Source organism: Scyliorhinus torazame, chromosome 1, assembly GCF_047496885.1.
Source record: "Scyliorhinus torazame isolate Kashiwa2021f chromosome 1, sScyTor2.1, whole genome shotgun sequence".
Taxonomy (NCBI): domain Eukaryota; kingdom Metazoa; phylum Chordata; class Chondrichthyes; order Carcharhiniformes; family Scyliorhinidae; genus Scyliorhinus; species Scyliorhinus torazame.
In genome coordinates, this window is record NC_092707.1 from 73,221,148 (window position 1) to 73,243,356 (window position 22,209).

Sequence of the window (22,209 nt, forward strand, 5' to 3'; positions counted from 1 at the left end):
CACATGTGATTTTAGTTTTTGTATCCATCTGCCATATGGAGCTTGTCAAATGCCTTACTAAAGTCCACAGAAACTACATCCACAGACCTTCCCTCATCAATATTCTTTGTCACCTCTTCAAAAAGACAATCAGGTTGGTGAGACATAGGTGCTCCGGAGGGTGAACGCCTCCACCTCGTGCGCAAGATTGGGGCTGATACAGCTGAAGGTGGTGTATAGAGCACACCATATAAGGGTGAGGATGGAGTGGCTCTTTGAGGGGGTAGAAGATGTGTGTGAACGTTGCAAGGGGTCCCCGCAAAGCACGTTCATATGTTTTGGTCCTGTCCAAAGCTGGAGGATTACTGGAAGGAGGTGTTTAGGGTAATCTCTAAAGTGGTGCACGTGAAACTGGACCCGGGCCCTCGGGAGGACATATTCGGGGTGTCGGACCAGCTTGGGTTGGAAACGGGTGCGGAGGCAGAAGTTGTAGCCTTCGCCTCATTAATCGCCCGAAGGTGGATCCTGTTAGGGTGGAGATCAACCTCTCCACCCTGTGCCCTGGCATGGCGGGGGGGGGGGGCCTGCTGGAATTCTTAATGCTTGAAAAGGTCAAATTTGAACTGAGGGGAAGGATGGAGGGGTTCTACAATTTATGGCCGTTATTCACTATGCACTTTCAAGAATTGGATCACTTCGAACATTTGGGGGGTTGGGGGCTGGGAGGGTTGGGGGGAGGGGGACTGTATGTGTTAATGGTGACTATGGGTGATTCCTTTTTGTCATTTGTTTATGTTAACATGTGGGCCAATGTTTGATGGGAGAATGGGATCATTGTTATTGATATGGGGATTGACATTACATTCGTTACTGATTATTGTTTATTGTTGGGTGTAAATTGGGAGAAAATGTGAAAAAGGAGGACACTCCCAACATTGTGATTTCACCCTTCTTATTCCTGAACTCACTACAAGATCACTCCAATATGTCCTCCCTCAACGCAGCTGTGATCTGCTCCCTAATGAGGAATGCAATTCCCCCACCTCTTTTGTTTCCCTCGATCCCATCTAAAACAACGATATCCAGGAATGTTAAGCTGCCAGTCCGGTCCCTCCTTCAGCCATGTGTCTATAATTGCAATTACATCATAATTCCATGCCGTAATCCAGGCTCTCAGCTCATCTGTCTATACTTCTTGCATTGAAGCAAATGAATTGAGGCCTACAGTCCCGCTGAGCCCTGTGGCTTCCCTCTGCCTGCTCTTACTCTGCGCTGTGTTTATCTCAGTCTCACCTACAGCATGGGCGGGATTCTCCCCTAACCAGCGGGGCGGGCCGAACTGGCGCCGAGGTGCGGTGTGAACCACTCCAGCGTCGGGCTGCCCGGAAGGTGCGGAATCCTCCGCACGGGGTTGGCGCCGTGCCAGCTGGAGCCGAAGGGCTTGGCACCGCACCAACCGGCACAAGTTGGCGCAGGTGCGGGAGCGCCAGCGTGTGCTGGCGTCATCCCAGCGCATGAACAGGGGGTTTCTTCTCCGCGCCGACCATGGCGGACCGGTTACACCGGCTGGCACGGAGGGAAAGAGTGCCCCCACGGCACAGGCTCGCCCGCGGATCGGTGGGCCCCGATCGTGGGCCAGGCCACTTTGGGGGCCCTCCACAGGGTTTAGTTCCCCCCACGCCCCCCCCCCCCCCCCCTGAGGACTCCGCAGGCCGCCCGCAGTCATGTACCACCGGTACGGACCTGGTGTAATATACGCCGGCGGGACCTGCTGAAAACGGGTGGCCACTCAGCCATCGTGGGTCGGAGAATAACCGGGGGGGTCGCTGCCAACGGCCCCCGAACAACGCGACCGATTCCCGCTCCCGCCGAAAAGCCGGCGCCGTGGCGGCGGGGCAGGATTCACACCGCCCCCCCCTCCCCCGGCGATTCTCCGGCCCGGCGGGGGGTCGGAGAATCCGCCACAGTTCTTTAGCGATGTATTCAACTGTACTATCTCCCTGTTCCAAGCCTCACTAGCATGTGGCACGGGAGTAATCCTGAGATTACTACCCTGGAGGTCCTGCTTTTTAGCTCCCGACCAAACTCCCTGAATTGTCTTTGCAGGTCTTCTTCCTATGTCATTAGTACCAATGTGGACAATAACATCTGTCTGCTTACCCTCCTGTTTCAGGATGCCCTGTTGCCATTTTGAGCCATCCAGGACCCTGGCACCAGGGAGACCACACACCATCCTAGAGTCCCGTTTGCGGCCACAGAAATGCCTGTCTGTACCCTAACCATCGAATCTCTTACCACTATCACTCACTTGGATTTAGCCTGACCCTGCTCTAGAGCATAGAACATGGAACATACAGTACAGGAGGAGGCCATTCGGCCCATCGAATCTGCCTCGACCCACTTAAGCCCTCACTTACACCCTATCCCCGTAACCCAATAACTCCTAACTTTTTTTGGTCACTAAGAGCTTTTTCATCATGGCCAATCCACCTAACCTGCATGTCTTTGGACTGTGGGACGAAACCATAGCACCCGGAGGAAACCCACGTAGATACGCAGACTCCGTACAAACAGTGACCCATCAGGGAATCAAACCTGGGACTCTGGCGCTGTGAAGCCACAGTGCTAACCACTTGTGCTACCATGCTGCAGAAGCAGTTGTGGTGCTGGTATCTTCCCCTGAGATGCTATCCCCCCACAACAGTATCCAAAATGGTATACCTGTTTGAGAGGGGAATAGTCACAGGAGACTCCTGCCTTACCTGCCTACCTCCCCTGGCGGTCACCCATCTACCTGACTGAACCTGTAGTGTGATCACCTCCCTGAAGCTCATGTCTATCACACTCTCTGGCCCTGTATGCACTGCAATGTGTCTAGCTGCTGTTCCAACCGAGCTATGCAGTCTGTGAGGAGATGCAGCTGGACATACTTCCTGCAGACACAGTCACCAGGGACGCGAGAGAGCTCTCTGATCTCCCACATCTGGCAGGAGGAGCATATCACTGCCCTAAGCTCCCACATCTGGCAGGAGGAACACAAAAATTTAGCATGCGGATACAACATGAAATTAGGAAAGCAAATGGCAGGTTGGCCATTATTGCATGACGATTGAAGTGCAAGAATGAAAACATTTTGCTACAATCCTGCTACAATGCTTTAGTGGGACCATATCGAGGAAACGGTGGGCAATTTTTGTCTCTATATTTAAGGATGCACTTGCATTGAAGACAGTAAAGCAAATGTTCCCTTGATTATTTCCTGGGATGAAAGAGTTGTCTATGATGAGACGCTGAGTAAATTGGGTCTATATTCTCTGGAGTTTAGAACAATAATTGCATTGAAACATTTGAGAGTACAAAGGGGTTTAAAAGTGTAGTCACTAAGATATTGGGCGGGATTCTCCGATGGCGAGTCAGAGTGTCCGCGCCGTCGTGAACGCCGTCGTGTTTCACAACAGCGTGAACACGCCGCCGGCAGCATTGATTCAGACCCCGAAAAGGGGCCAGCAGCGGGGCCACGAGAAATGCAGTGGGCGTGGTAACAGCCTCCCCGTAACAGCCTCCCCGAACAGGCGCCGGAATGTGGCGACTAGGGGCTTTTCACAGTAACTTCATTTGAAGCCTACTTGTGAAATAAGCGATTTTCATTTCATTTTTAATTTTTCACCCCCGAACCCCCCCTCACACTCCACCCCCTCACACTGCCCCCTCCACCCCCTTACCCCCTCACACTCCACCCCCTCACACTGCCCCGTCCACCCTCTAATCCCCCCCTCCACCCCCTCACACTGCCCCCTCCACCCTCTAACCCCCCCCTCACACTCCACCCCCTCACACCACCCCCTCACACTGCCCCCTCCACCCCCTCACACCCGCCTCCGCGTGTCTAACGATACATGCAATATTGTGTATTCCAGGGCCAGCCGCCGATCGTCCCGGAACATCTCCGACAAGCCACCACCGTCAAGGTCCACGTCCATCCGCCCACAGGGACGCACGCCAGGGAGGGGAAAGAAGACGGACAGGAGGGCCCTCTTCCGAAGCCGGGGCACAGGTAACGGACGCACAGAGGGCCGACATAAACGACAATGACGAACAGAGGACGGACAGTCAGGACACTGATGGCCATGAAACGGACAAAGAGAGGACGGAGAGCCAGGACAGTGACGGGCAGAGGATGGGGACACTGGACAGTGACGCACAGAGGACAGCCAAACAGATGTTGGACAGACGGGACACGACCCCTCACATGGACCGGAGGCAACGTCCATCGGTCCAAGGCTCGACCCAGGAGACCCCAGACCTGGGGTCCGATGAGGACATGGATCTTGCGTCATTGCTGTCACCCACACCCTCCACCATCGCAGATACCCACATTTTGGTTGGGCACATCAGTGATGAGGCTTCTGGGACACTGACTGGTGCGCACCACACAGCCGAACCGGTACAGCAGGTGGAGGTAGGAGCACCCGAGGGGCTGGACGGTCGGAGGGCAACCCAGCCCCAGCACCCAGCTGCCACCCAGACGGTTCCCGGGTTCCTGGACTTACCAGACCCACCCACACACCCGATGCGTTTGGAAACCCAGGAAGTGGACAACGGGATGACGGCCACCTTCCAGCATCTGCAAATGCAATTGGAGGAGTCCATCCGCGTTCAGGAGCAGGGAGTGGTGCCAGTCATGGCTGTCACCCAGGCTGGCGCTGCACGGATGGCATCCGCGGTGGAGGCAACGGTTTCGGCCATGGGTCAGGTTCTGCAAGGTGTGGGGCTTCATTTGCACGCGTCATCCGTGGCCCAGGACAGGGCTGCCCTCTCACAGGCAGTCATGTCCCAGAGCCAGCTGGACATTGCCACCACGCTCCGGGGTCTGGCCGAGTCTCAGCAGGCCATGGCCCAGTCTCAGCAGGCCATGGCACAGTCTCAGCAGGCCATGGCCCAGTCTCAGCAGGCCATGGCCTAGTCTCAGCAGGCCATGGCCCAGTCTCAGCAGGCCATCGCTGAGAGCATTGGCGGCCTTGTGCACGTGCTGGATGGCGTTGCACAAGCCCAAAGGGAGGTTGCACAGTCCCTGACAGGGATGGCGCACTCCCTGAGCTCAATCGCTGCCAACGTTCAGACCCTGGTCGATGCCACAGTGGGCCTCCAGGGCTGGCAGTGCCAGGTGTTGGTGGTGCCACGGCGCTTGTCTCCGCTCGCACCACCGTCCCATAGTGAGGCCCAGGGGCCACTGGGCTGCCCGAGCGAGGAGGAGGCTCCTGAGCCCATACCGGTGACGCCTGCAAGGGAGGTCCCGGAACACTCGGACTCCCCCCGTTCCATCCCTGGTGCATCTGGTGGGCAGTGGGCAGAACAGGGTGGCACCACGCCATCCAGCACACCCGCCGAGCAGCCTGGCCCATCCAAGCCGGGCCGCCCCAGGAAACGCGCGGGGAACCAAGTCGCCGGCCAGGAGTCTCAGCAGTCTGCCTCCACTCCTGCTGTACCTTCTGGGGAAACACCAAGGCGTAGTGGTAGGGCCCGTAAGGCAAAGAAGTTCGATACGTAGTAAGTTGGCATGGGTGCAAGGCACAGCTTAGTTATAGGGGCTAGGGCACTTGTAGGTGAATGTCATGATTAAAGTCACTGTTGCACCAAACATAGATGCCTCTGTGCTATGTCCGGTGCCTGAGGGGTCGTGAAGGGGACCGGGTGGCGCTGGGGTTGAAGTTCGGTACAACGGTGAGGCCGGGTGTGTGTTTTCCACCCCCCCACAACCTCCCGTCATCCTCGGCACACCGACACCAGCTACCCCACACGGCCATGTGATGGAGTGTCCGTGACGCATACAGGGACCACCCAGGTGGAGGGTGTAACTGTGGCTATGAGTCAGACATTGTCTAACGATCCGGAGCTCACAGCTCATCGCAGAGTGGGTTGTCATCATTCAACATGGCACTGATCACACCCGCTTACACAAGCAATTGTGTGAGACCATCCCGTTGTCCCGCAGGTGTAAGGAGCTGTGCATGTGGTGGTGTGGGCGCTAGGGTTGTCGGATGATGCGGGAGGTGTGGGGCGCTGGGTGATGCGTTTGGGTGGAACGGTGGTGCAAGTGCCTTGCTCAGTGATGCCCTCCCCCTAGTTCGTGAAACGTGCGGCGATCAACGCCTCACGTGCTCGCTCGTCAAGCCGGTGGCATCGTGCAACCTCCCGGCCATATCCAGCCCCCATGTCGTGTCTGTGCAACCCCCCTCCCCATCCTCCTCCTCATGTACAGATGCGTCGCCCTCATCGGCTCCCCCTGTGCCTCCTCCTCCAGGACATCGCCCCTGTGCTGGGCTATGTTGTGCAGGACGCAGCAGACAACAACTATGCAGCCGACTCTCTCTGAATGGTACTGGAGGGCCCCTCCAGAGTGGTCCTGGTACGTGAAGCGCATCTTGAAGAGGCCAAAGCACCTCTCGACAACACCCCTGGTTGCTGCATGGGCCTCATTGTAGCGGGTCTCCACGTTGGTCTGTGGCCTCCGTTTTGGCGTCATCAGCCACGACCGCAACAGGTAACCCCTGTTGGGTCCCTCGAACATGGTGGGGATGAAAGATTGCGCCAGTATAAAGGCATCATGCACACTGCCGGGGTACTGGGCGCACATGTGCATGATCTTCATGCGGTGGTCACAGACCACCTGAATGTTCATGGAGTAGGTCCCCTTTCTGTTCATGAACACATCCCTGTTCTCCAATGGTGGACACATGGCGACGTTCACCTCATCCATCACCCCTGGACCATTGGTATCCTGGCCACGGAGGCGAATCCTGCTGCCCGGGCATCCTGGTGTGCGCGGTTCTCTGGAAACTGGATGTACCGGTTGGCGATTGCATACAGGGCGTCGGTGACTGTTCGGATGCACCGGTGCACTGATGCCTGGGAGATACCGGACAGGTCCCCGCTCGGCGCCTAGAATGACCCCGTTGAGGGCAACCGGCACCTTGACGGCCACCGGGATAGCATGTCCACCCCCGTTCTACGTGGTGCCAGGTGTGCCATGAGGTGGCATATATATGCGACGGTCTCCCTACTTATCCGGAGTCTCCTCCTGCATGCCCTGTCCAGCAGGTCCTCGAAGGACATGCGGTGACGGTACACTCGAGGCCTCATGGGGCGCCTCCGGCGCCTTGGCACTACCACCTGCTCCTCCTCCGCCCCCTTCGCCCCATCAAGATCGGTATCCTCGTCCTTTGCATCCCCATCAATGTCATTGTCCCCCTCTGCCTCCTCCTGCACATGTCGGGCCGGCGGGCGGGCCTGCAGCCTGAGCCGCTGGCATGAGGCCCTCTGCAGCCAGTCCGTTTGCTGCAGCCGCCGCTCCTGCAGCTGCTCTGAGCCGCCTACGCCACCGCTGCCAAAGGGCCACCTGCAGGGCAGCGGCTCCAACCACGGCGGCAAACATCGTTGGCTGGTGCCTAAACATTACGATCTGTGGGGGGGGAGGGATACAACATGTTTAATGATGGCGCATTGACACCTCAACAGCCAGGTGCCATGGGATACATGTATGCCCCAGTTGGCTGGTGTCGCTACAGACACGCAGGCGCCCTGACCCCTGCCCACAGTATCCGCCCACCGCCCAGTTTTGCCCGTCCCTTCTCATTACCGTGGACAGGCCATGCCCTCATGTGGGCTGGCATGTGTGTCAGCTTGACCCTTCCCACAGATGGTCTCCATCAGCTGGGTGTTTAGGCACCTGTGGGGAAGGGGCTGGGTGCACCCAAAGTCGAGGCGCGTGGCCATGCAGGATGGCGACGCCAGTGGCCTTTGCCCATCAGCATCACCTCAAGTTGCAGGCGTGGCTTCGCCACCGTCCTCCCATGGCAGGCTGGCTGGCATGTTGCTCCCGCGGGAAACCCTCCCCCAACCCCCCTACCTGGAATATGGAAGCCCCCTGCCCCAAACGCCTCCCCTCCCCCCGAACATCGTTGCACCCTTCCCAACCCCTCTTTCCCCCCGAACATGACTGCACCCACCCCTCCCCGAACATGGCTGCACCCTTCCCCACGTCCTTCTCCTCCTCCTTCCCCCCTTCCCCATCCTTCCCCCCTCCTTCCCCCTCCTCCCCCTCCTCCCCCTCCTCCCCCTCCTCCTCCCCCTCCCCCCTCCTCCCCCTCCTATCCCCCTCTCCTCTCCCCTCCCTCCGCCCTCCACCTCCCCTCCTCCTCCCCCTCCTCTCCCTCTCCTTCCCCTCCTCCTCTTTCCTCTCCCCTCCCCCTCCTCCTCCTCCCTCCACCCTCCTCCCCCTCCTCCCTCCCCCACCTCTCCCCCCTCCTCCTCCCCCTCCTCTCCTTCCCCCTCCCCTCTCCCTCCCTCCTCCCCTCCCTCCTCCCTCTCTCCTCCTTCCTCCCCCTCCTCCACCCCTTCCTCCACCACCCTCCCCCTCTTCCCCCTCCTCCTCCTCCTCCCCCTCCCCTCCTCCTCGCCCTCCCCATCCTCCTCCCCTCCCCTTCGCCTCCCCCTCCTCCTCCCCTCCTCCTCCCCCTCCTCCTCCCCTCCTCCTCCCCCTCCTCCTCCCCTCCTCCTCCCCCTCCCCCTGCTCCGCCCCCTCCCTCTCCTCTGCCCCCCACCACCCCCTTCTCTTCCCCCCTCCTCCCCCCTCCTCCCCCCTCCTACTCCTCCCCCTCCTCCTCCCCCTCCTCCTCTCCCTCCTCCTCCTCCCCCCTGTCGTGTTATGTACTCTGGGATAACACAGGCTGCAACTGGATGCAGCTTTAACCAAATGATCCTCCAGACCTTGAAGTTAGTTCAATCTGATTTATTGAAACAGTAGCACAGTTAGCACAGTTCTCTATGAGTTTGTCTCTCTGCTAACCTAAGTATGGTTACTCTGTGTCATGAGAATGTCGCTTTAAGAAATGTTTGGCTGCTCATGTTACTGCAGTGATGTCAGAGTGTGGGTGGAGCTGAGCTCTGGTTCTGCTGTTTAGTTTCACTTTGAGAAAAGCTTGGGTGTGTCTCTGTCTTTTTGGTTTCGTTTTTCAGTGTGTTGCAGCTGAAGTCAGCCAAAGCAGCTGTATTGTTGAGATCTCTGCCATGAAGGACTATCTCTTGATCATTTGGTGAATTCAGAAATTTAAATGTTTTCAGTATTGAATGTAAGCCCCGATGTGCTTCTGTTTAATGTTTGTTAAGTCTTTTGGGTGTAAAAGGACAGCATACAGGTTACTTAGTGTTGCATTCTTTGGGTAGTGTATTTGATTTAATGATTGCGAAGATGTTCACTTTTTGTTTTAGAAAGGGTGAGGCATAGAATAAACATTGTTCTGCTTTGAAAAATACTTTTCCATTTCTGCTGTACCACACCTGTAGAGTGGGCCGTGTGCTCCCCATACCACAATCTATTAAAAGTCGTGGGTCAGGTGAACTCCATGATACACTTTGGGATTCTCTAATCCCTTACCCATAACATCTGTCTGACTGAACCAGACTAGCTCTTAGCCATGTGCTGGAGGAGTGATTCTGTGACTCACTCTGTAGATGTTCATCAGTGGAAAGAGGCAGAGTGTGAGTGCCTCGTGCCTTTTATAGTGAGATACCACCCCTGAATGTCCTGCCTGCTCATTGGTCATGTCCTGTTCTCTGTGTTCATTAGCTGCCTGTCTGTGCCTGTCTGTACATCATTATCGGCATGTCTGCATATCATGACACCCGCCTCTTCCTTCACCCCCCTCCCCCCTCCTCCCCCCCCATCCTCTCCCCCTCCTCCCCCTCATCCCCCCTCCTCCCCTCCTTCCCCCCTCCCCCTCCCTCCTCCCCCTCCCCCTCCTCCCCTCCTCCCCTCCTCCCCCCTCCTCCCCATCCTCCCCCCACCTCTCCCCTCCTCCCTCCTCCCCCCCCACCCCGAACATGGCGGCACCCTTCCCCAAACCGCCCCCCCCCCAATCAGCCCCGGCCGTGGATGCCACAACATGCTGCCTCCGAAAACGCCGGCCGCTCAGCTCCTCACTCCGCATCATCAGCCAGCACGACTGACTGACAAATTTATTTTGCGTGAGTGAACCGCGATGGCATGATCTGGGGTCACGCCGTCGGGACTTTGGCCCATTCGGGCCGCTGAATAGCGGGGGGCCCGGAGAATTGCCAGACTTAGCACCTCGGGCGATTCTCCGGGCGGCGCGGCGCCGACCTCGATGACGCCGTTCTCGCCGGTTGAGAGAATGGCGGAATGGCGTCGGACCGGCGTCACGCGAATATCCACCGCGAACGGCGATTGTCCCAAACGGCGTGGCATGGGAGAATCCCGCCCAGTATCTCTCTTTACTGGGGAATTTAGAATAAAGGGTTCATCATTTAGGATTGAGATTAGGAGAAATGTTTTCACCCAAGGGGCTGTGAGGGTTGCATTTCCATGTTTGCTGTCCACAAATTTACCACTCTTCTTGACTTTTGGGCTTGTAGGTGCATTGGCATCTCTCTGTTATTGGTGTGTTGACTGTTTTCATGGCGGCCTTCCTCAATTTCATTCCCGAGTTCATCTTTGGATGTGCTTTTGATGCAGTTGAAGTGCTGGAGCTTGTACAGTGGGAGTTAGCCTCACTGTACTCTTTGAATACTTATGCAGGTGGTCAGGTTCCCCAAGTAGGATGTATGACCCAAATCCTCTGCCGAGGTGCAGACTAGGAAGTTCTACACCTGTAAGGGGGTTGTGTCCTGTCTTCATTCGCCCTTGTTTTGGGAAAAGTTTTTCCTGTACCTCTGAACAGTGGGACATTTGGTGACTTGGCAAGGTTGTCTCAACTTGCCTTGCGAACATGGGGCGAAATTCTCCTACCCGCCCCGCCACATTTCTGCGCCGACCGGCCGGCGGGAGTCTCCGTAACACCAGCCGGTCAATGGGGTTTCCCATTGTGGGGCAGCCCCACGCCGTCAGGAAACCCCCGGGCGCTGGCAAAACGGAGACTCCCGCCGGCGGAGAATGACGCCCATGATGTCTGCTGGTGACACCATGGGCGGGATTCTCCAATAATGGGGCTATGTCCCCATGCCAGCTTGAAAACCGGCGCCAACGACTCCAGCATCAATGCCCCCCAAAAGTGAGGAATTCTCACCTTTCTAGGGGGCTAGGTTGGCCCGGATGGGCCAAAGTCCCGCCGATAAATTGCCTGTCCCGCCGGCGTGGATTAAACCACCTTTTGATCGGCGGGACAAGGCGGCGTGGGCGGGCTCCGGGGTCCTGGGGGGGGGGGCGCGGGGCGATCTGGCCCCGGGGGGGGTGCCCCCACGGTGGCCTGGCCCGCGATCGGGGCCCACCGATCCGCGGGCGGGCCTGTGCCGTGGGGGCACTCTTTCCCTTCCGCCTCCGCCACGGTCTCCACATGGCGGAGGCTGAAGAGACTCCCTCCACTGCGCATGCGTGGGAAACTGTCAGCGGCCGCTGACGCTCCCGCGCATGCGCCGCCCGGAGATGTCATTTCCGTGCCAGCTGGCGGGGCAACAAAGGCCGTTTCCGCCAGCTGGCGGGGCGGAAATTCCTCCGGCGCCGGCCTAGCCCCTCAATGTTCGGGCTCGGCCCCCAAAGATGCGGAGCATTCCGCACCTTTGGGGCGGCGCGATGCCCGTCTGATTGGCGCCGTTTTGGGCGCCAGTCGGCGGACATCGCGCCGTTTCGGGAGTATTTCACCCGAGGTATCCTTCAATTGTCTGGTGATTGAAAACTTGGAAAAATACCCACTGACTCGGAGAAATTCATCATCATGCATAGTAAATAAATCTGTTGCAATTTTAAGTCAGTGGTACAATCAGATCTTGTGACGATGTCAAGGTTCTTTGTGTTGATGTGCTTGGTGACTCTGGCATGCTTTACGTATCCTCACTACAGTCTTGACATTGTTTTTGATCCCTGGTCAATACACAATTTCCTTTGCCAGGAGCCTAGTTTGCTCTCTGCCCGTATGCCTCTGGTGTAACTTTTTTTTAAATTCGTTCGTGGGCTGTGGGCATTGCAGGCATTTATTGTCCATGTCCCACGAACGAAATGTGGACAGTTAACAGTCAACCACATTGCTGCGGGTCTGGAGTCACATGTTGTCCAGACCAGTTAAGGGCAGGAGATTTCCTTCCCTAAAGGACATTAGTGAACCAGATGGGTTTTTACGACAATCGACAATGGATTCATGGTCATCATTTTTACTTTCAGATTTTTATTAATTTCAAATTTCACCATCTGCAGTGGCAGGATTTGAACCTGGGTCCCCAGAGCATTACTCTGGGTGTCTGGTTAACTAGTCCAGTGACAATACACATTGCCACCGCTTCTCTGTGACAATATTTCCTGGCAAAGAGCTTCAGCGTCGCCTGTTTTCCTTTGTGGATATTCCATTAGTGACTATATTTAAGGGTGGGATAGACATATTTTTGGTCTCTCAAAGAATTAAGGGATTTGGGGAGTTGGCGGGAAAATAGAGTTGAAGCCCAAGATCAGCCATAATTGTATTGAATGACAGAGCAGGCTCAGTGGTCAACTCCTACTCCTAATCCTTGTGTTCCGGGAACAATAAACTGTTTTCACAGCTATTAGTTCTCCTATGAGCGAAATATGCTGGTGGAAAGGCGGATAGAACCACTGTGTCAGTGAGATTACAGTGGGGCTTGACTGGGATATTTCTTGTTGCTATAGAAAATGAAAGGGAATAAAATACCATTCCAAGAGACAAATTTTACCTCTTGAAAAATGAAAATTGTTTATTGTCACAAGTAGGCTTCAATGAAGTTACTGTGAAAACCCCCAGTCGCCACATTCCGGCGCCTGTTCGGGGAGGCTGTTCCGGGAAAACCAGGGTCGGGATTTGACTTCTGTTTTGGTGGCCACAAATGAAATGAAATGAAAATCGCTTATTGTCACAAGTAGGCTTCGAATGAAGTTACTGTGAAAAGCCCCTAGTCTCCACATTCCGGCGTCTGTTCGGGGAGGCTGGTACGGGAATTGAACCGTGCTGCTGGCCTGCGTCTGCTTTCAAAGCCAGCGATTTAGCCCTGTGCTAAACCAGCCCCGAAGGACACAGGGGATCATCAAATGATCTCCCTTTGGACTTTGTTGAGTATGAACCTCCCTACTAAGTGAGAATTTAAACCCCGCTGCTTCAACTCAGGCAGGTATTCTGTAGATCCCAGGGCTTGGACATATGTGCCGGAAGTCCCGGCTGCAGCCTTTTCCATTATGTAAATAAAACTGTATGTTGTTGGAAGACTTGCCTTGGAGATATTATTATAACTTCATTTTCATTTTTTTAATACTGCTATGATGTCAAAACATTCTACTTCAACTTATTTAAATTACATCAATAGTAGCTTCCTTACTTGATGTCTAAACAAACAACAATGCCTTTTATTAAAAATGAACCAAGTTGCACAATACAGGAAGCCCATGTTCAGCATTGTCCCATTTAGCATTGTTCCACTTTAACATCGGTCAATTCATGGGGCTTGAAATCTCGCTCAGTGTCACAAGATTAGATTTAAGGTTGTTTTCTACAAGACCCGAATGGTGCCATTTCGGCATGGTCCCGCCCGCCCCCATCCAGCCCACCCTCTGACTGAACTTCCCATATCCTGACTCACCTTCTCCTTGCTTCCCTTTCCTGGACCAGTATTCCCATTTGGAGATCCAAATCCCATCCAAAACCAGAGCTCTGATGGGAGTCCTGATGGTGCAGAAGTACCAAATTGGGCCTAAGACAATCCATGCTTTTTCAAACATGCTCCTGCCTCGCTGCCCTTCCCCCAAGACCTCATTTGCCGGAGCATTTAAAACAGAGACATGGATTGTCATAGACCCAACTCAACACTTCTGCACCATTGGGATTCATACTGCCACAACATCAGAGCCCTGATTGAACCTGATTCAAACAGGAACACTTGTCCAGCAGAGGGATGCAGCAGGCATGTGAGTTAGAGAGTGATAGTTTTAGCCAGAGGGTGGGTCAGGGAGGGGTGGAGGCCACAACTCAGAAGTTGGGAAGGAAGAGGTGACAACTCTGAGGTTGGAGTGTGGGAAGAGAACACTCAGAGTGGGAAAGGGGAGTATCTGCAGGGACATGGAAAGCAAGAGAGCGGGAGTTTTGGAAGCAGGATCCACAGCAAGCTTGAAGCACTGTAAATAGAAAGTTACATTTCTCTCTTATGTTTAAGCATATTTTATTGTAGAAGTTACATCATTCACCAATGGAGGAATTTAGCAATAAAATATTTCAACTTGGAGGGGATAATGCTTTAATATTTGTTTTTTTTTCTGGTAAGGAAGGTCCGATAGAGTCTAACTACAGTTTTAATAATGACTCCTGTGGGAACCAACGTTTCACATAAAGTAGTTTTGCTTAAAGTCATGTTTTTCGGGAATGCAAGTATAACTTTAACTGAGGACTTATTGTACTCGTTTAAAGTGTATTCTATTATGTGGTTCACACTGGAGCAAACTTTTTTCACAACTTCATTCCATTTCTTTCCATCACTCTACCCATTATCCTTTATAGTCAGACCTCCTCAGTGCCTATCATCCATCTCATTCTGTCCATAAGACTGGAAGACATATGAGCAGGTGTAGGCTATTCGGACCATTGAATCTGCTCCAATATGAACATTCTCCAACTCCACTTTCCCGCCATATCCTCATAACCCTTCATTCATTTATTGTTTAAAAATCTGACTCAGCCTTGAACATACCTAATGAACCAGCCTCTCAGTTCTCTGCGATAAAGAATTTCATAGATTCACTACCCTCTAAGAGAAGACATTCCTCCTCATCACAGTCCGTAATGGACTACCCCTTAATCTGATGTAAGCCCTCTGGTCCAAGACTCTCGCACAAGGAGAAACAATGGGCGCGATTCTCCGAGCCCCAGGACGGAGAATCGCCGCAACCGTGCCCCGACGCCGGCGCGCGATTCTCCGAAGAATCGGCGACATTTTCACCGGTGCATTTGGCGTGGCACTGGCCGCTGGCCGCTGGAATCGGCGGGCTGATTCTCCGGCCCGGATGGGCAGAGCGTCCACACGGAAAAAGCAGGGTCCCGCCGGCGCCGTTCACCCCTGGTCGCTGCCGGCGGGAACTCTGCGCAAAGGGTCGGGGGGCAGCCTGTGGGGTGGGGAAAAGCGCTCCTTCACCGGGGAGGGGCTCCGATGGGGCCTGGCCCACGATCGGGGCCCACTGATCGGTGGGCTGGCCTCTCCCCCACACCCCCCGGGCCTACTTTGTTGCGTGGCCGGCCCCTGAACCCCTACGCCATGTTGCGTCGGGGCCGGCGCGCTGACGAAGTCCCCTGCGTATGCGCAGGTTGGTGCGGTCCAACTGCTCATGCGCGGGTTGGCGCGGCGCCCATTCGGCACCGGGAAGGGAGGCTGGAGCGCCATGAACCGCTCCAGCGCGGTGCTGGCCCCCTCTGGGGGACAGAATCAGTCGTCCCCGTGCCCATTTCACGCCGTTGTGAAACGCGACGGCGTTCACGACGCGCAAACACATTGTCTCCATTTTGATGCCCCCAACATCTCAGCATCTAACCTGTCAAGCCCCCACAGAATCCTATATGTCTCAATACAGTTGCCTCTCATTGACCTGAAAACAAATAAGTACAGCCCCAACCTACTTAATTTATCCTCCTCAGAAACTCCCTCCCAGACTCATAATCAACCGACTGAACCTTCTCTTGATTGCCTTCTATGCCAGGATATCATTCCTTAGATAAACTGCTCTCAGCATTCCAGATGTCCTCTTTTGGCAAATGTTCTCACCCATGTCCATTCACACAGGCGATATCATTTTGTATGCCACAAATTCTAGAAGGCAAATGTGCAAATTAACATAGATACAGAGAGCTACTATTTTAATTGCCATATTGCCCCGAAACATAAAACCCCCTTAAAGCGATCACGTTTACATTAAGCAGCACGAGTAAGAAGTGTTGCAGTAAATGACTGGAGAATCTCAGGGAAGTTTATGAAATATGTCAATCACTGCTGTCAACCTTAAGTTCTGCCAAAAAGAAATATAGGATCACAATGAACTTGACTGAACTATATTAAACTATTCCACATGTGTTGAACATTTGCACTTGGATTGCTTTATATAAACAAATTAAATAACACATGCGATACAGGGAATAAGCTTTTCCTTTCACTAACTTCCCATTTTGTGAGTATTACCTCGTGGCCACTTCAAGCAGCTTTTAGATGTGGCATAGTCCTGAGACATTTTATAGAGTGCTCAGTGTTAGTATCTACGTGTATGGTATGAATTTTTAAAGGTGATGCAGAAATGAAGAACTCTTGGGGCTGGATTCTCTGATTTTGAGGCTATGCGGGAGGAAGTGTCTAGTTCCACGATGAAAAAATCAGCAAGACCCCAGCACCGACCCTCCGGCCGGTGAGGGTCTAGCAGCCACGCCACATTAAACACACGGCCTTCATGAAATAAATGGTCGGAGAATTGCCGGGACCGTGGCTGTGCATGCGCACGGCGATGACCTGCAGCGGTCATGTCGTACAGCATGGCGCTGGCCGCACGTGTCCACGACCTGTCGGTGAGTGCCCCCCTGGACACCCCCTTGCCACCACGGACCACCCCCCACCAGTCACCCCAGCCCTCGCTGAAGCCACGGCCAGTGGCTGTGACTGTGGCGGCCTGGACACAGTCCGCAGCCGCCACACAAAGTTCACAAAAACTGAGAGCACAAGTGAACCGCACCGTCGTGAACTCGGCCCATCAGCAGAGCATCGGAGAGAGCCTTCAGGTAACATCCTGAGGCAGTCCCAATGGTGTACTCCCCGATGAAACCGTTATGGAGGGGGTGGAGCATCCGAATACAGGCGCTGCCCCGATTCGGTCGTAAAAAGGGATTTTCCGTCCGACCGCCAATTATGAAATCGGCGTCGGCAAGCGGAGAATCCCACCCAATGTCTTTGCTGGAACATTTATTGGATTATAGTCAGCCACAGCATACTCAGGGTTAAAATAGATACCATTAGAGGATCTAATGGACTGTGTTAGACTGGGATCCAAGGTCACAGATGCTGGAATTCAAAGGGATCACTTCAGATGCACTATACTCAAGAGGCACGCATTGATATTCTAAAATAGGAAAGAACAGAAAATGCTGCAAACACACAACTGGCCTGTGAAGAGAACAATCTATCTTTTATGTCATTGTCCTAAAACGTAGTTTTGTCCCGAGTCTCCACTGATGCTGAAAAACCCACTGACTGTTTCTAGCATTTTCTGGCTTGGTGTCATTCCACAGGTTTGGGCAGGTTACGATCACTGACGGATTGACTGCGAAATATGAAGTGTGGATCAACGGCCCTATGTAATGCACAGCTTTTGAATGGCTAGTTCTCTTATGCAGTTCTGAGACAAATAGACAAGAGGTGATTTTGACTCCAGTTGCTGAATGGTTATCTTGGAATTTCCTTGGATCAGCACTTTTGCTTGTGGTTTCATGTTAGCCGCAGTTGAGAGGTTTCAGGAAATTGGAGGCCAAACACGTGAACAGCGAAATATAGTGGGCGAGATTCAGCGGACAAATATTAAAGTTCCCTTTTGGGCGCGTTTACCGGGCTGTTTCTCGGTGGCTGCAGCACTGGGAAACACCCCGCTCTTCAGCAGCACCTTGCTGTTTTTGTTGGCCTCAGGGAATTTCTCCCGTCAAGACCAGAGTTAGAGTGATATCCTGCTGGACAGCTGTTCGCATATCGGGGCGCCATTTTAATCAGCAGCCATGATCTTTAACCACCCCCTTTCACGCCCCTGCCCGCTTTATCGACCCACACCCCTTGGAACCCCCTCTCAATTAGCAAGGCCCCCCTGAGCCCGCAGTGCCAACCTGGAACGTGGACATGCTGGCACAGCCAGCCTGGCACAACCAGCCTGGAACCCTGTCAGTGCCTCTGGCACCCTGGCAGTGCCACCATCGCACCCTGGCAGTGGGGTCTCCAATGGCCTTCAAGATCCTCCAAGGTGCCGTTACGCCTGGTCCACGTTTGTGTGGACCAGTATTAGACGGCACCCTGGTGAAATCATGCTGACGCGGCCGTTGTGTCCCGGGCTCTGGATGAATCCAACACCCTGGTATTCAAATATTGCTCATTTAAATAAGCAAATCGGGTGACTCGCGATCGGTCCAGCGCAGAGCCCGATTTGAATCACGCCCAGTAAATCAAAGGTGGGGGAGATATTGGAAAACTGATTTTTAAAATATAGATTCCTTGGATGTGGGCAGGGCCAGCAGTTCTTTTTCATCCCTAATTGCCCTTGAACTGATTGGTTTGTAGAGGGCACTTAAGAGTGAATCATATAGCTGTAGATCAGGAGTCCCATGCAGGCCTGAACAGGTAGACATGGCAGATTTCCTTCCTTAAAGGATATTAGTGAACAGAGGTTTTTGCAACAATCGTTTCATGGTCACCATTAGACTTTTAATTCCAGAATGTTGTGTTTGCTGTCTGTAAAGGATTATGTTTTAAAAACAGGAAGGAATCTGCATCTTCAAATTGATCACGTCAGATGGAGAGCTGGAACCGGGGATAAGGTAAGGGATTGTTAGTGTGATTAAAATTTAATTGCGATAGATTTTCATCAGGATTACAGAATGCCTTTTCAGTGCTGCCAGCCATGTTATGAACAATCTGGAGCAGCTCAGTTTTCCACATCTCCCAATGGCCGCCCATGTTCATGAAACTATACATTGATGCCTCGGGCCTCGAGGATGCGTCCGATGCCAGAAAAATTGCGCTGCTCCTATCGACTGCGGGGGACCAGGCCATCCAAATCTTCAATTCGCTCACTTTTGCCGATGGCGAGGACAAGACCAAGTTCCAGACCGTGTTAGCCACATTCGACAGTCACTGTGAAGTCGAAACGAACGAGAGCTTTGAGCGCTATGTCTTCCAGCAACGCCTTCAGGGTAAGGATGAGCCTTTCCAATCCTTTCTAACACATCTCCGCATATTAGCGCAATCCTGCAACTACGGTGACACCGCTGATTCCCTCATCAGGGATCAGATCGTGTTTGGGGTCCACTCCGACGCCCTGCAGGAGCAGCTCCTAAAAAATAAATAAACATGACGCTGCCAGTAGCCATCGAGACGTGTAAAGTGCATGAACAGGCGAAAAGTCGCTACTCCCGCCTTAAATCGGCAGAACAGGACCAACTTGCCTCCCACGAGGCAGCGTGTGTACAGGCCATCGTCCGAATGTGGCGCCTTAGCATCGATGAAGGTGGCCATTTTGCGCACTATTCCCGGGGTCCCACGCATGTGCACCACGGACGGGAGAACGAAGCGGCCGAAGACCACACTGCGCAGGTGCGAGCGGCGGCTGACCGCACTGCGTATGTGCGACGCCGCACGGAGCGTTACGACATCAACGTCATGACGTGCCCGAACTGCGGCACCGCCCACTTAAAGCCCTGCAAGAGGCAGGCGATGTTTAAATTGTGGGAAGCCTGGCCATGATGCAGCCTTGTGCAGGTCTGCACCTCCGATCATGGGCCAGCGATCTCAGTTCCAACGCAAACGAGTTTGAAGTGTGCAGCAAGAGCTGCTGGATTCGGAACCTAGTAACACCACGGATCCAGAGGACGACTGCTGGAGTTCCCATATCGTGTGCGCATCATTACCACGTATGACAAGGCCTCCTCAAATTCAGCAATACGCCTACCCATCCTCAACGTGGACTCTGCGGACGGATGGCGTGCTGTCGTACAAGTCAACCAATGCAGCATCCGGTTCAAGCTGGACACTGGTGCTTCAGCCAATCACATATCTCAAGCAGATCTTGCCCACATCCAAAGGCAGTCAAAAATTCTTCCGCCGGCCTGCCAGCTGCTTGATTATAATGGCAATGCCATTACTGTGTTAGGGTCTTGTCACCTGCATTTCTCCAACAAGGCCATCAAAGCCACACTGCGATTCGAAATCGTCAAGCCTGACAAGGCTTCTCTGCTTGGTGCCCATGCATGCAAGCTACTCAATCTCGTCCAGCGTGTACGTGCCATGTTCTCTGCCAATATAAATCTTCAGGCTGACACTGACGAAATTCTGTCACAATACCCGGATGTGTTCAGTGGAATGGGCACGCTGCCGTACCACGACAAAATCTTACTCAGGCCTGATGCCACGCCTGTGATCCATGCACCGGGTGCCGGCTCCTCTGAAGGACCGTTTAAAGGCGCAGCTGCAGGAGCTCCAAGACCAGGGTATAATCTTTAAAGTGACGGAACCGACGGACTGGGTCAGTTCAATGATCTGTGTGAAGAAGCCCTCTGGAGAACTGCGCATATGTATAAATCCAAAGGATCTTAACCGAAACATAATGCGGGAACACTGCCCGATCCCAAAGCGTGAGGAGCTAACCAGTGAGATGCCACATGCCGAATTCTTCACGAAGCTAGATGCATCACGTGGCTTCTGGCAGATACAACTGGACGAGTCCAGCAGGAAGCTCTGCATGTTTAATACACCTTTCGGTAGGTACTGTTACAACCTCATGCTGTTTGATATTGTTTCAGCCTCTGAAATCTTTCACAGGATCATGGAACAGATGCTGAAGGGCATTGAGGGTGTGCGGTTTATGTTGATGATGTCATTATATGGTCCACGACCTCAGAGGAACACATATCTCGTCTCCAACAAGTCTTTAGACGCATACATGCCAACGGCCTCAAGTTGAACAAGGCCAAATGCTCCTTTGGCACGTCATCAATCAACTTTTTGGGTGATCAAATATCCCAGCAGGGCGTGCAACCGGACTCGGACAAAGTCAAGGCCATCAACACCATGAAGACGCCGGAAGACAAAAAGGCAGTACTCCGCTTCCTGGGTATGGTTAACTTCTTGGGAAAGTTCATTCCCAACCTCGCATCACACAACACGGCTCTCAGGCATCTGGTGAAGAAGTCCACTGCCTTCCAGTGGCGACCCACACATCAAGCAGCGTGGCTTGAGTTAAAGGCAAAGCTCACCACTGCTCCGGTACTAGCGTTTTTTGACCCAGAGCAGGAGACAAAAATCTCCACGGACACCAGCCAGGACGGCATTGGTGCGGTTCTCCTCCAGAAGGTTGACTCCTCGTCCCGGGCTCCAGTGGCCTATGAGTCCAGGGCCATGACTCCCACTGAGCAGAGGCCTGCTCAGATAGAGAAAGAGTGCCTGGGCCTCCTTACCGGTATTGTAAAGTTCCATGATTACATCTACGGTCTACCAACCTTCACAGTAGAGACTGACCACAGACCCCTAGTCCCTATCATTCACAAGGACTTGAATGACATGACGCCCAGGCTTCAGCGCATTCTCCTTCGACTCCGCAGGTATGATTTCAAATTGGTTTACACACCGGGCAAGGAGCTAATCATTGCGGATGCCCTGTCTCGCGCCATCACCTCGCCCTCTGAACAGGTCGACTTCATCCGCCAAATTGAGGCACAGGTGCAACTGTGTCCCAGCAACCTCCCGGCCTCAGACGAACGAGTCGTCAACATTCGAGAAGAGACTGCCAAGGACCCTCTTCTGCAGCGGGTCATACATCACCTTGCAAATGGTTGGCAGAAAGGGCAATGCCTCCAGTTCTTTAATGTCAAGGATGACCTAACAGTTGTCGAGGGGATCCTCCTCAAGCTGGATCGTATCGTTATTCCTCACAGCTTCCAGAGCTTAGTGCTCAAACAGATCCACGAGGGACACCTCGGTATCAAGAAATGCAGGCGCAGGGCCCGGCAGGCTGTCTATTGGCCTGGCATCAATGAGGATATATCCAACATGGTCCTCAATTGTGCGACCTGCCAGCATTTCCAGCCTGCTCAGCCCAAAGAAACACTCCAGCAACACAAGATCATGACCTCTCTGTGGTCTAAGGTGGGAATCAACCTTTTTCACGGCAATGGGCGTGACTACGTGCTTATAATTGACTACTTCTTGAGTTACCCCAAAGTGGTTAAACTGTCCAACCTCACATCAAGGACTGTCATCAAGGCCTGCAAGGGGACATTTGCCAGGCATGGTATTCCGCTCACGGTCATGAGCGACATCGGTCCCTGCTTCCATAGCCAAGAGTGGTCCAACTTCACGAAGCTTTACCAGTTCAAGCACATTACCTCGAGCCCGCATTACCCGCAATCTAACGGGAAGGTTGAGAAAGGGGTCCATATCGTGAAGCAACTGCTCTGCAAGGCTGCGGACTCAGCTTCGGACTTTAACCTTGCGCTCCTGGCGTAC